Source organism: Eschrichtius robustus, chromosome 12, assembly GCF_028021215.1.
Source record: "Eschrichtius robustus isolate mEscRob2 chromosome 12, mEscRob2.pri, whole genome shotgun sequence".
In the NCBI taxonomy this organism is placed as follows: domain Eukaryota; kingdom Metazoa; phylum Chordata; class Mammalia; order Artiodactyla; family Eschrichtiidae; genus Eschrichtius; species Eschrichtius robustus.
Genome location: NC_090835.1, coordinates 79,155,455 through 79,167,096, shown reverse-complemented (window position 1 = coordinate 79,167,096; position 11,642 = coordinate 79,155,455). Strand labels below are relative to the sequence as shown.

The 11,642-nt window shown below is 44.8% G+C and overlaps 1 protein-coding gene across 2 annotated transcripts in view; it reads left to right on the top strand.

Annotated features, from left to right (window-relative positions):
• Window positions 1-269: 269 nt before the first annotated feature.
• PLA2G7 (phospholipase A2 group VII) overlaps window positions 270-11,642 on the top strand; it is a 42,996-nt gene continuing 31,623 nt past the window's right edge. For both annotated transcript variants that reach the window (XM_068557736.1, XM_068557735.1), the window contains exon 1: window positions 270-449. The gene's annotated coding sequence lies outside the window, so the exon portion shown is untranslated. The remainder of the gene's footprint in view (window positions 450-11,642) is intronic.

The following is an 11,642-nucleotide window of genomic DNA, read 5'->3' as shown; positions in this document are numbered from 1 at the left end:
CGATGGGGGGTGAATGGAACTGGGAAAGATCTGATCGGAATCGAGTCTGAGAACAGGAAGTGGGGGCGCAGCACCCGCTCTCTGCACGCGTGGGTCGGTCCCGCGGGGGGAAGGGGGTTAAGTTAACCCGCGGGTCCAGATTGCAGACCCCCGGCCCTGGGAGGGTGCTGTGTGCGCCGAGCTCGCCCGCGTCCCAGCGCCTCTGCTGGTGGGAGGACGGCGGCCCCAGCTCCTCCCCGTCCCTCCTCCTGCGGCGCCGCGGGAGGTCAGAGTCGGGGCGACCAGACCGCGCGGGGCAGAAGGAGCGCGAAGCCAGCGCGCAGCCCCTCGCCCGCCGCCCCGCGGCCACGGTGACCCGGTGACAGCAGGCAACAGAGCCCGCGGTACCGGCAGCGAGCAAGCAGCAGACGGGGTCGGCGCGCCCGGTCCCGGTTCCCGGCGGCGCCCGGGTGAGGAGGGACCCCGGGGCGGGTGGGAGACGGGGGCTGCCGCCGGCTGGGGGGCTGGGAGGTTGCGGGCCGAGAGGATGGGGATGGGAGGATGGGGGAGGTTGGGGGCTGGAGGGCTGGGACCCCGCCCGGGACTCCGCCCGCACCCACCTCCAAGCCGGAGCTGGGCTCGCCTTCCCTGCCGCCCTCCGAACAGCTCTGGGATCTTTGGGGGGAGGGTGATGGAATTCGAACCCAGTTCTCCCAAACCTTTTCCCCGGGGAGCAACCCCTAAGAATTGGGTGCTGAGAGGGAATCCTGACAGGGGAACCCCGAGCACAGGGAGTTTTCTTATCTGTGGGTCTGCACACACACACACACACCACACACACACACACACACACACACACACCACACACACGAGGGTTGCTCCTTCCGGAGCCCAGTTCCGAGAAGCTGCTGTATGATCTGAATGACAAAGCCGTCCCTCTCTACTCCTCTCTCTTACTCTGCATGTCCCAGAGCTCCAGGCTGCAGCCCAGATAAGATCTCGGCTCCGCTACCCTGAGTCTGGGGGAGGCTTGGTTTTTTTTGTTTTTGTTTTTAAATTAATTAATTAATTAATTAATTTTTGGCTGTGTTAGGTCTTCGTTTCTGTGCGAGGGCTTTCTCTAGTTGCGGCAAGCGGGGGCCACTCTTCATCGCGGTGCGCGGGCCTCTCACTATGGTGGCCTCTCTTGTTGCCAAGCACAGGCTCCAGACGCGCAGGCTCAGTAGTTGTGGCTCACGGGCCCAGCTGCTCCGCGGCATGTGGGATCTTCCCAGACCAGGGCTGGAACCCGTGTGCCCTGCATTGGCAGGCAGATTCTCAACCACTGCGACACCAGGGAAGCCCAAGGCTTGTTTTTAAAAAGCCAAACAGAACCAGAAAGCAGAGAACAGGGAAGCCCAAGGCCTGTTTTTTTGTTGTTGTTTTTTTTTAAAGTTATACAATTTTAATTTATTTATTTATTTATTTATGGCTGTATTGGGTCTTCATTTCTATGCGAGGGCTTTCTCTAGTTGCAGCAAGCGGGGGCCACTCTTCATCGCGGTGCGCGGGCCTCTTATTATCGAGGCCTCTCTTGTTGCAGAGCACAGGCTCCAGACGCACAGGCTCAGTAATCGTGGCTCACGGGCCGAGTTGCTCCGCGGCATGTGGGATCTTCCCAGACCAGGGCTGGAACCCGTGTGCCCTGCATTGGCAGGCAGATTCTCAACCACTGCGACACCAGGGAAGCCCCCAAGGCTTGTTTTTAAAAAGCCAAACAGAACCAGAAAGCAGAGAACATTCTCTTCCCCATCATCACCTGGAGCCTCTCATAGACCTTTCTAGCTCTAAAAACGAAAAGGTCAGGCTTTCATTCAGACCTCTGGTTTCTGGGGTGTCTGTGGAAATGAGAGGAAGGAGGAGGGAGAGGTGTGTGGGCTCATAAAAGGGAGCTGGGAGCCCTTGAAGGACTTAGTTGTTCAGGTTCGAGAGGGATTTGTGTTAACAAATCAGTCTTGCACAAATTACCTTTGACCCCAATAAGAATGCTGAGCCAGGAGGTTGGTCTATGAGTAGGAGCCGGGAAATGCAGCCCTTCAAAGTGTTGACAGTTACAAAGCCCTGGGACCTAATCTTGGGCTAACACTGAGCTCAGGGATCCTAGCATAAAGTATTGGCCTGGTCCATAGGAAGGGGAAGGGGATGGCCTTCTCTTTTTTTTTTTAATTTAATTTAATTTATCTATTTTTTATACAGCAGGTTCTTATTAGTTATCTATGTTATACATATTAATGTATATATGTCAATCCCAATCTCCCAATTCATCCCACCACCACCACCCCACTTTCCCCCCTTGGTGTCCATACATTTATTCTCTACATCTCTGTCTCTATTGCTGCCTTGCAAACCAGTTCATCTGTACCATTTTTCTAGATTCCACATATATGCATTAATATATGATATTTGTTTTTCTCTTTCTGACTTACTTCACTCTGTATGACAGTCTCTAGGTCTATCCGTGTCTCTACAAATGACCCAATTTCATTCCTTTTTATGGCTGAGTAATATACCATTGTATATACATGTACCACATCTTCTTTGTCCATTCATCTGTCAGTGGGCATTTAGGTTGCTTCCATGACCTGGCTATTGTAAGTAGTGCTGCAGTGAACATTGGGGTTCATGTGTCTTTTTGAATTATGGTTTTCTCTGTGTATATGCCTGATAGTGGGATTGCTGGGTCATATGGTAATTCTATTTTTAGTTTTTTAAGGAACCTCCATGCTGTTCTCCATAGTGACTGTATCAATTTACATTCCCACCAACAGTGCAAGAGGGTTCCCTTTTCTCTACACCCTCTCCAGCATCTGTTGTTTGTAGATTTTCTGATGATGCCCATTCTAACTGCTGTGAGGTGATACCTCATAGTAGTTTTGATTTGCATTTCTCTAATAATTAGTGATGTTGAGCAGCTTTTCATGTGCCTCTTGGCCATCTGTATGTCTTCTTTGGAGAAATGGCTATTTAGGTCTTCTGCCCATTTTTTGATTGAGTTGTTTGTTTTTTAATATTGAGCTGCATGAGCTGTTTATATATTTTGGAGATTAATCCTTTGTCCGTTGATTCGTTTGCAGATATTTTCTCCCATTCTGAGGGTTGTCTTTTTCTCTTGTTTATAGTTTCCTTTGCTGCGCAAAAGCTTTTAAGTTTCATTAGGTCCCATTTGTTTACTTTTGTTTTTATTTCCATTACTGTAGGAGGTGGGTCACAAGAGATCTTGCTGTGATTTATGTCAAAGAGTGTTCTTCCTATGTTTTCCTCTAAGAGTTTTATCATGTCCGCTCTTACATTTAGATCTTTAATCCATTCTGAGTTTATTTTTCTATATGGTGTTAGGGAGTGTTCTAATTTCATTCTTTTGCATGTAGCTGTCCAGTTTTCCCAGCACCACTTATTGAAGAGACTGTCTTTTCTCCACTGTATATCGTTGCCTCCTTTATCATACATTAGTTGACCATAGGTGCGTGGGTTTATCTCTGGGCTTTCCATCTTGTTCCACTGATCTATATTTCTGTTTTTGTGCCATACCATATTGCCTTGATTACTGTATCTTTGTAGTATAGTCTGAAGTCAGGGAGTCTGATTCCTCCACCTCTGCTTTTTTCCCTCAAGAGTGCTTTGGATATTCGGGGTCTTTTGTGTCTCCATACAAATTTTAATATTTCTTGTTCTAGTTCTGTAAAAAATGCCATTGGTAATTTGATACAGATTGCATTGAATCTGTAGATTGCTTTGGGTAGTATAGCCATTTTCAGAAGACTGATTCTTCCAATCCAAGAACATCATATATCTCTCCATCTGTTTGTGTCATCTTTGATTTCTTTCATCAGTGTCTTATAGATTTCTGAGTACAGGTCTTTTACCTCCTTAGGTAGGTTTATTCCTAGGTATTTTATTCTTTTTGTTGCAATGGTGAACGGGATTGTTTCCTTAATTTCTCTTTCTGATCTTTCATTGTTACTGTATAGGAATGCAAGAGATTTCTGCACCTTAATTTTGTATCCTGCAACTTTACCAAATTCATTGATTAGCTCTAGTAGTTTTCTGGTGTCATCTTTAGGATTCTCTATGTTTAGTATCATGTCATCTGCAAACAGTGACAGTTTTACTTGTTCTTTTCCAATTTGTATTCCTTTTATTTCTTTTTCCTCTCTGATTGCCGTGGCTAGGACTTTCAAAACTATGTTGAATAATAGTGGCAAGAGTGGACATCCTTGTCTTATCCCTGATCTTAGAGGAAATGCTTTCAGTTTTTCACCATTGAGAATGATGTTTGCTGTGGGTTTCTCCTATATGGTCTTTATTATGTTGAGGTAGGTTCCCTTTGTGCCCACTTTCTGGAGAGTTTTTATCATAAATAGGTGCTGAATTTTGTCAAAAGCTTTTTCTGCATCTATTGAGATGATCATATGTTTTTCATTCTTCAGTTTCTTAATATGGTGTATCACATTGATTGATTTGCGTATATTGAAGAATCCTTGCATCCCTGGGATAAATCCCACTTGATCATGGTGTATGATCCTTTTAATGTGTTGTTGGATTCTGTTTGCTAGTATTTTGTTGAGGATTTTTGCATCTATACTCATCAGTGATATTGGTCTGTAATTTTCTTTTTTTATAGTATCTTTGTCTGGTTTTGGTATCAGGGTGATGGTGGCCTCATAGAATTAGTTTTGGAGTGTTCCTTCGTCCGCAATTTTTTGGAAGAGTTTGAGAAGGATGGGTGTTAGCTCTTCTCTAAATGTTTGATAGAATTCACCTGTGAAGCCCTGTGGTCCTGGACTTTTGTTTGTTGGAAGGTTTTTAATCACAGTTTCAATTTCATCACTTGTGATTGGTCTGTTCATATTTTCTATTTCTTCCTGGTTCAGTCTTGGAAGGTTATACCTTTCTAAGAATTTGTCCATTTCTTCCAGGTTGCCCATTTTATTGGCATAGAGTTGCTTGTAGTAGTCTCTTATGATGCTTTGTATTTCTTCAGTGTCCTTTTTCATTTCTAATTTTATTGATTTGAGTCCTCTCCCTCTTTTTCTTGATGAGTCTGACTAAAGGTTTATAAATTTTGTTTATCTTCTCAAAGAACCTTTAGGTGGTAAGGTAGATTGTTCATCTGAGATTTTTCTTGTTTCTTGTGGTAGGCTTGTATTGCTATAAACTTCCCTCTTAGAACTGGTTTTGCTACATTCCATAGGTTTTGGATCATCGTGTTTTCATTGTCATTTGTCTCTAGGTATTTTCTGATTTCCTCTTTGATTTCTTCAGTGATCTCTTGGTTATTTAAGAACGTATTGTTTAGCCTCCATGTGTTTGTTTTTTACGTTTTTTTTCCCTGTAATTTATTTCTAATCTCATAACGTTGTGGTCGGAAAAGATGCTGGATATGATTTCAATTTTCTCAAATTTACCGAGGCTTGATTTGTGACCCAAGATGTGATCTTCCTGGAGAATGTTCCATGTGCACTTGAGAAGAAAGTGCAATCTGCTGTTTTCAGATGGAATGCCCTATAAATATCAACTAAATCAATCTGGTCTATTGTGTCATTTAAAGCTTGTGTTTCCTTATTAATTTTCTGTCTGGATGATCTGTCCAGTGGTGTAAGTGAAGTGTTAAGGTCCCCCACTATTGTTCTGTTACTGTCGATTTCCTCTTTTATAGCTGTTAGCATTTGCCTTATGTATTGAGGTGCTTCTATGTTGGGTGCATATGTATTTATAATTGTTACATCTTCTTCTTGAATTGATCCCTTGGTCATTGATCATTATGTAGTGTCCTTCCTTGTCTCTTATAACATTCTTTATTTTAAAGTCTATTTTATCTGATATGACTATTGCTACTCCAGCTTTCTTTTGATTTCCATTTGCATGGAATCTCTTTTTCCATCCCCTCACTTTCAGTCTGTATGTGTCCCTAGGTCTGAAGTGGGTCTCTTGTAGACAGCATATTTTTGGGTCTTGTTTTTGTATCCATTCAGCCAGTCTGTGTCTTTTGGTTGGAGCATTTAATCCATTCACATTTAAGGTAATTATCAATATGTATGTTCCTATTACCATTTTCTTAATTGTTTTGGGTTTGGTTTTGTAGGTCCTTTTCTTCTCTTGTGTTTCCCACTTAGAGAAGTTAGCATTTGTTGTAGAGCTGGTTTGGTGGTGCTGAATTCTTGTAGCTTTCGCTTGTCTGTAAAGCTTTTGATTTCTCTGTCAAATATGAACGAGATCCTTGCCCAGTAGAGTAATCTTGGTTGTAGGTTCTTCCCTTTCATCACTTTGAATGTATCGTGCCACCCCGTTCTGGCTTGTAGAGCTTCTGCTGAGAAATCAGCTGTTAACCTTATGGGAGTTCCCTTGTATGTTATTTGTCATTTTTCCCTGTTGCTTTTAATATTTTTCTTTGTCTTTAGTTTTTGTCAATTTAATTACCATGTGTCTTGGCGTGTTTCTCCTTGGGTTTATCTTGCCTGGGACTCTCTGTGCTTTCTGGACTTGGGTGGCTTTTTTCTTTCCCATGTTAGGGACGTTTTCGACTATAATCTCTTCAAATATTTTCTTGGGTCCTTTCTCTTTCTCTTGGCCTTCTGGGACCCCTATCATGCAAATGTTGGTGCATTTAATGTTGTCCCAGAGGTCTCTTAGGCTGGCTTCATTTCTTTTCATTCTTTTTTCTTTATTCTGTTCCACAGCAGTGAATTCCACCATTCTGTCTTCCAGGTCACTTACCCATTCTTCTGCCTCAGTTATTCTGCGATTGATTCCTTGTAGTGTATTTTTCATTTCAGTTACTGTATTGTTTGTTCTGTAATTCTTCTAGGTGTTTGTTCTTTAATTCTTCTAGGTCTTTGTTAAACATTTCTTGCATCTTCTCGACCTTTGCCTCCATTCTTTTTCTGAGGTCCTGGATTATCTTCACTATCATTACTCTGAATTCTTTTTCTGGAAGGTTGCCTATCTCCACTTCATTTAGTTGTTTTTCTGGGGTTTTATCTTGTTCCTTCATCTGGTACATAGTCCTCTGCCTTTTCATTTTGTCTATCTTTCTGTGAATGTGGTTTTCGTCCCACAGGCTGCAGGATTGTAGTTGCTCTTGCTTCTGCTGTCTGCCCTCTGGTGGATGAGGCTATCTAAGAGGCTTGTGAAAGCTTCCTGATGGGAGGGACTGGTGGTGGGTAGAGCTGTGTGTTGCTCTGGTGGGCAGAGCTCAGTAAAACTTTAATCTGCTCGTCTGCTGATGGGTGGGGCTGGGTTCCCTCCCTGTTGGTTGTTTGGCCTGAGGCCACCCAGCACTGGAGCCTACCCAGCTCTTTGGTGGGGCTAATGGCAGACTCTGGGAGGGCTCACGCCAAGGAGCACTTCCCAGAACCTCCACTGCCAGTGTCCTTGTCCCCACGGTGAAACAGAGCCACCCCCCCACCCTGCAGGAGACCCTCCAACACTAGCAGGTAGGTCTGGTTCAATCTCCTATGGGGTCACTGCTCCTTCCCCTGGGTCCCGATGCACACACTACTTTGTGTGTGCCCTCCAAGAGTGGGGTCTCGAAGTCCTGCAATCAATTCCCACTAGGCTTCAAAGTCTGATTCTCTAGGAATTCCTCCTCTAGTTGCCGGATCCCCGGGTTGGGGAGCCTGACGTGGGGCTCAGAACCTTCACTCCAGTGGGTGGACTTCTGTGGTATAAGTGTTCTCCAGTTTGTGAGTCACCCACCCAGCGGTTATGGGATTTGATTTTATTGTGATTGTGCCCCTCCTACCGTCTCATTGCATCTTCTCCTTTGTCTTTGGATGTGGGGTATCTTTTTTGGTGAGTTCCAGTGTCTTCCTGTCGATGATTGTTCAGCAGTTAGTTGTGATAAAGGTGCTCTTGCCAGAGGGAGTGAGCACATGTCCTTCTACTCTGCCATCTTGAACCAATCCCCAACTGCTTATTCTTTGTGATTAAATATGAGGTGAGGTTACCAGCTCCCCCAAGCAAATGTGGCATGTGATGGGCAGAGTGAGTGACCGTGTAACATTCTGCACGGTCTGAGCCATAGCAGCATTCAGAATCCCGCCGACACGGAAGTCCTGCCGACTGCGGCTTGGGGATGGCCTTCTGGCCACCAGGAGGCACAGGTGAGCTGCCAGCACCCGCTGATTTCCTCAGGGACGGTGTTCTGGCGGCCCTGCCGAAGCTGGTGCGAGAGCTGCAGACTTGGCTTCCTCCAGCTGCTGTTTCTGATCTCAGGTAACCTCGGCCTGCAGCGGCTTGAGGCAGGATTTCGGTTCCCGCCAGAGACTGAAGTCAGGCGGGGGCAGTGAGCTCTGAATCTTAGCCACTAGACCAGTGGCCAGTGACAAGCCCCTGGCCTGTGTGGCTTTGCAGAAAATGAATTTCCACAGAGAAGCGGAAAGTAGTGAAACAAGCAAAGTGTGTATTAGGAGGAAAAAAGTGTACGTGTGGATACACACACAGGCGGGCTCAGAGACAGAGTTGCGCCCTCATGGTAGCTTGAATCTACTCATATGGGGCATTTCTTCTGGGTTTCCCTTGGCCAATCATCTTGCTTTGCCTGGTTCTGAGTCCGTATTTGGGTTATCTCAGGGCCCTCCCATGTGCGCATGGGCATCTTTTAGCCAAGATGGATTCTAGTGAAGAGGCCTATGGGTAGGTTGACACTGTTCCCTTTTTGACCTCCAAGGAGACTTTCTGTGCATGTATAGTCGGGAAGGTCTCCTTGACCTCTAGAATGAAGAATATGTGGTGTCTTATCTGGGCAGGGCTTAGCTCCTTCTGCTTTTCCTCTTAGAGAATCTCTCCACAGGGGACAAACTTAAGCTGTTCAGCCTGGGGCCCATCTATCTCCTGCCTCACTTCCACTTGTCACACGTGGGCACTGAACGTTGGCTCCCCTTCCCAGACGTTTGTGCAGGAGCTGCTGCCCTGGCTGGGGAGGTGATTTACAGTTGAGAAATCCACACTGAGGTGTCAAAGGGCTTGCCCAGCACCCCGAGGAGTTTCCTGCAAGCAGAACCCTGGGCACCTGGTTCCTCACTTCCCCTCCACTGTGTGTCTGTGCCCTTCGCACATCAACTGTGGGGAATACGTGTTCCATCACCCAGTTAGGTTTGTGGTCCCACACTATTTACCACCCTCTTTGAGGCTCTCAGAATAGAGCATCAAGGAAAGCGCTAGCTCGGTGCCTGGGCAACTGGAATGAGCCTGGGAATGTCAGCTGGAGTTAGGAATCTGGATATTTCCTGGAAAGGAAGATGATCCTGAGGTTATTTACACCTTGGCTCATCTTAAGCCTGAATTTTTTTCAAGACCCTTTGATAATCGGCTTGACGGACTTCTTGAGACATTGAGAAATTTCCATAAAAGTGAAGCATTGAAGAGAAAGTAACGAGTGAAGAGAAACTGAAGGGGAACATTTAGCTCTAAAATCATGCTATTCCAGAATTTCCAGAATTTTGCAGAAGCTTTGTAGTTTGAAGGGATGGGCCGTGGGTTCTTACTGCCTTTCTCTATGAAGCCAGGCACCTGTTCTGTGTCTTGTCACTTTGCTCCACATGACAGGAGTGACTCACAACACACTAATAGACACAGTCTAATATATATAGGCTTGTAGTTTAAAAAAATAAATGTAGCCGTTGAAGAGAAAGAAAAAATCTACTATACAAATAGGTACCAATTGAATTAGGTGAGCTAGTTGATTCCAAGTACAAGCTTCGTTCATTCCTTCATTGACTTCAAGAAATCTTTATTGAGCACCTACAATGTGCCAGGCGCTGAGTCTGGCACAGTGATTAGGGCGGATGCGTTCTCTGTTGTCATGGAGTTCACATTCTATATAAAACTGAGGGATGAGCAAGGTCAATTCAGAAAGGACTAGATGTCTTGAAGAAAAGGAAACAGAGTGCTGTGATAGAGTATTGTGGAGTATGTGTGTGTGTGTGTGTGTGTGTGTGTGTGTGTGTGTGTGTGTGTGTGATGGGCAGTTGGGAGGAGCCCGGCCTCTTGGATTGGGTTTTGAGGAGAGACTTTTCTGAGAGATGGCTTTGGGATGAGCCCCCCGAAGATGGGCAGGCAGCTCTGGTGAAGGGAACCACAGGCACACAGTGCTGGGAACAAGCTTGACGTGTTCCAGGCACAACTGGAGGGAAGTGTGTCTGGAGCAGGTGAGGGAGAGGGGGTCAGAGGCGTGAGGTTGAGGGACAGGGGTCCAGGTCATGTAGAGATTTGGAGGCTGAGGTAAACAGTCTGGACATCTGTTTCAAAAGCAGTGGATAGCCTAGAGCAGAGGCGTGACTTGATAGATTTACATTTTTCTCAGGGGTTCCTCCGGGTGCCCTGTCGGGGATGGATTATAGGGCGAGAAGAGGAGAGGTGAGGAAATCAGCACCAGGGTTATTTATTATGGGGACATGGCGGAGGGTGGGAGCAGTAGGTGGGCAGAAGCTGTGTTTCTGGGCAGAATGGGAAGTCAATGTTTCTCTCTCGAATTTCCCATCTCCATAATGAGATGACATTGCTACATCTGCCCCACTCATCTTGTAAAAAGAAATAATCTAATGACTATGCTCTTTAAAGTATGCAAGATTTTACTATTCTAATTTGCTAATATGGTGCTACTTTGAACTCCCCGTGCTTCATTTGCAAAAATTTTATAATAATCTCAATGTCTTTTTCTTTATTCTTTTCAATAAATATAGTTTATTATACATAAAAAAATATTTTGCTCTGCTCAGAGCATTGGAAAACCTTAACCAAGAGTTACTAATAAAACACACCATCGTAGAACGCAGGGAAATTAATGCTAACGTAATAGCAGGCTTACTTTTCTTTTCCTCTTCCATCAAAAATTTTAATGTGGAATAAAAAGTAGTTCATTAAACTTTGATATTCACCATTAAGTAAGATTCAGAAATGAGCGATGGGTGATTAAAAGGCACAAACTTCCAGTTATAAAATAAATAAGCTCTGGGGATATTATGTACAGCATAGTGATTATAGTTAATAATATTGTATTGTATAGCCAGCTTACTTTTAAAACTTGAATGTGATCAGATAAAATTCAAAATAGAAGCTGGAAACTGGAACTATTTTTTTTTAAGTTAGCAGATTTGCCTTTGTCCTGGCTATGGCTGGGTACAGATATCTGTGTGTGCAAAGATGTTGATAATTGGAAATCTATATGTGGCAGCAGAATTTCTGGAGGGGGCTGGGAACCAGAGTTGAATAGGATTTTTTTCCCTTAGCGAAGCATCCTTTCTCTGAGGAAACTCTTGAACTTTCCCTAGTTGATCTCTGACTCAATTTCAGGAGGGCAGGCAAGAGTTTTGAAGTTGTTTACCCACTGGGGTAGGACTGACCTTCTCAGTGGGCCAGACAGATACCTGCCACAGTGAGGCAACCCTGTTTCTCCTTCCTGCCTCATTTTGACATGCAACTTACTAGAAGGAGACGCCTCTGTTTAGAAGAAAATAGAAGCCCTTTCCTCATTTACATCGTGTGCAGTGGAAGATGCAGTTCTTAGTGACTTAATGGTCGCCCGGTTACCTTCCCTTGTCAGACTCCATTAATTATTTGTTGGTCGGTGCGTCTGAATTTCAGCTTGAAGTGGCCAGGCTGGTGATTCGAATTGCAGACAAAAT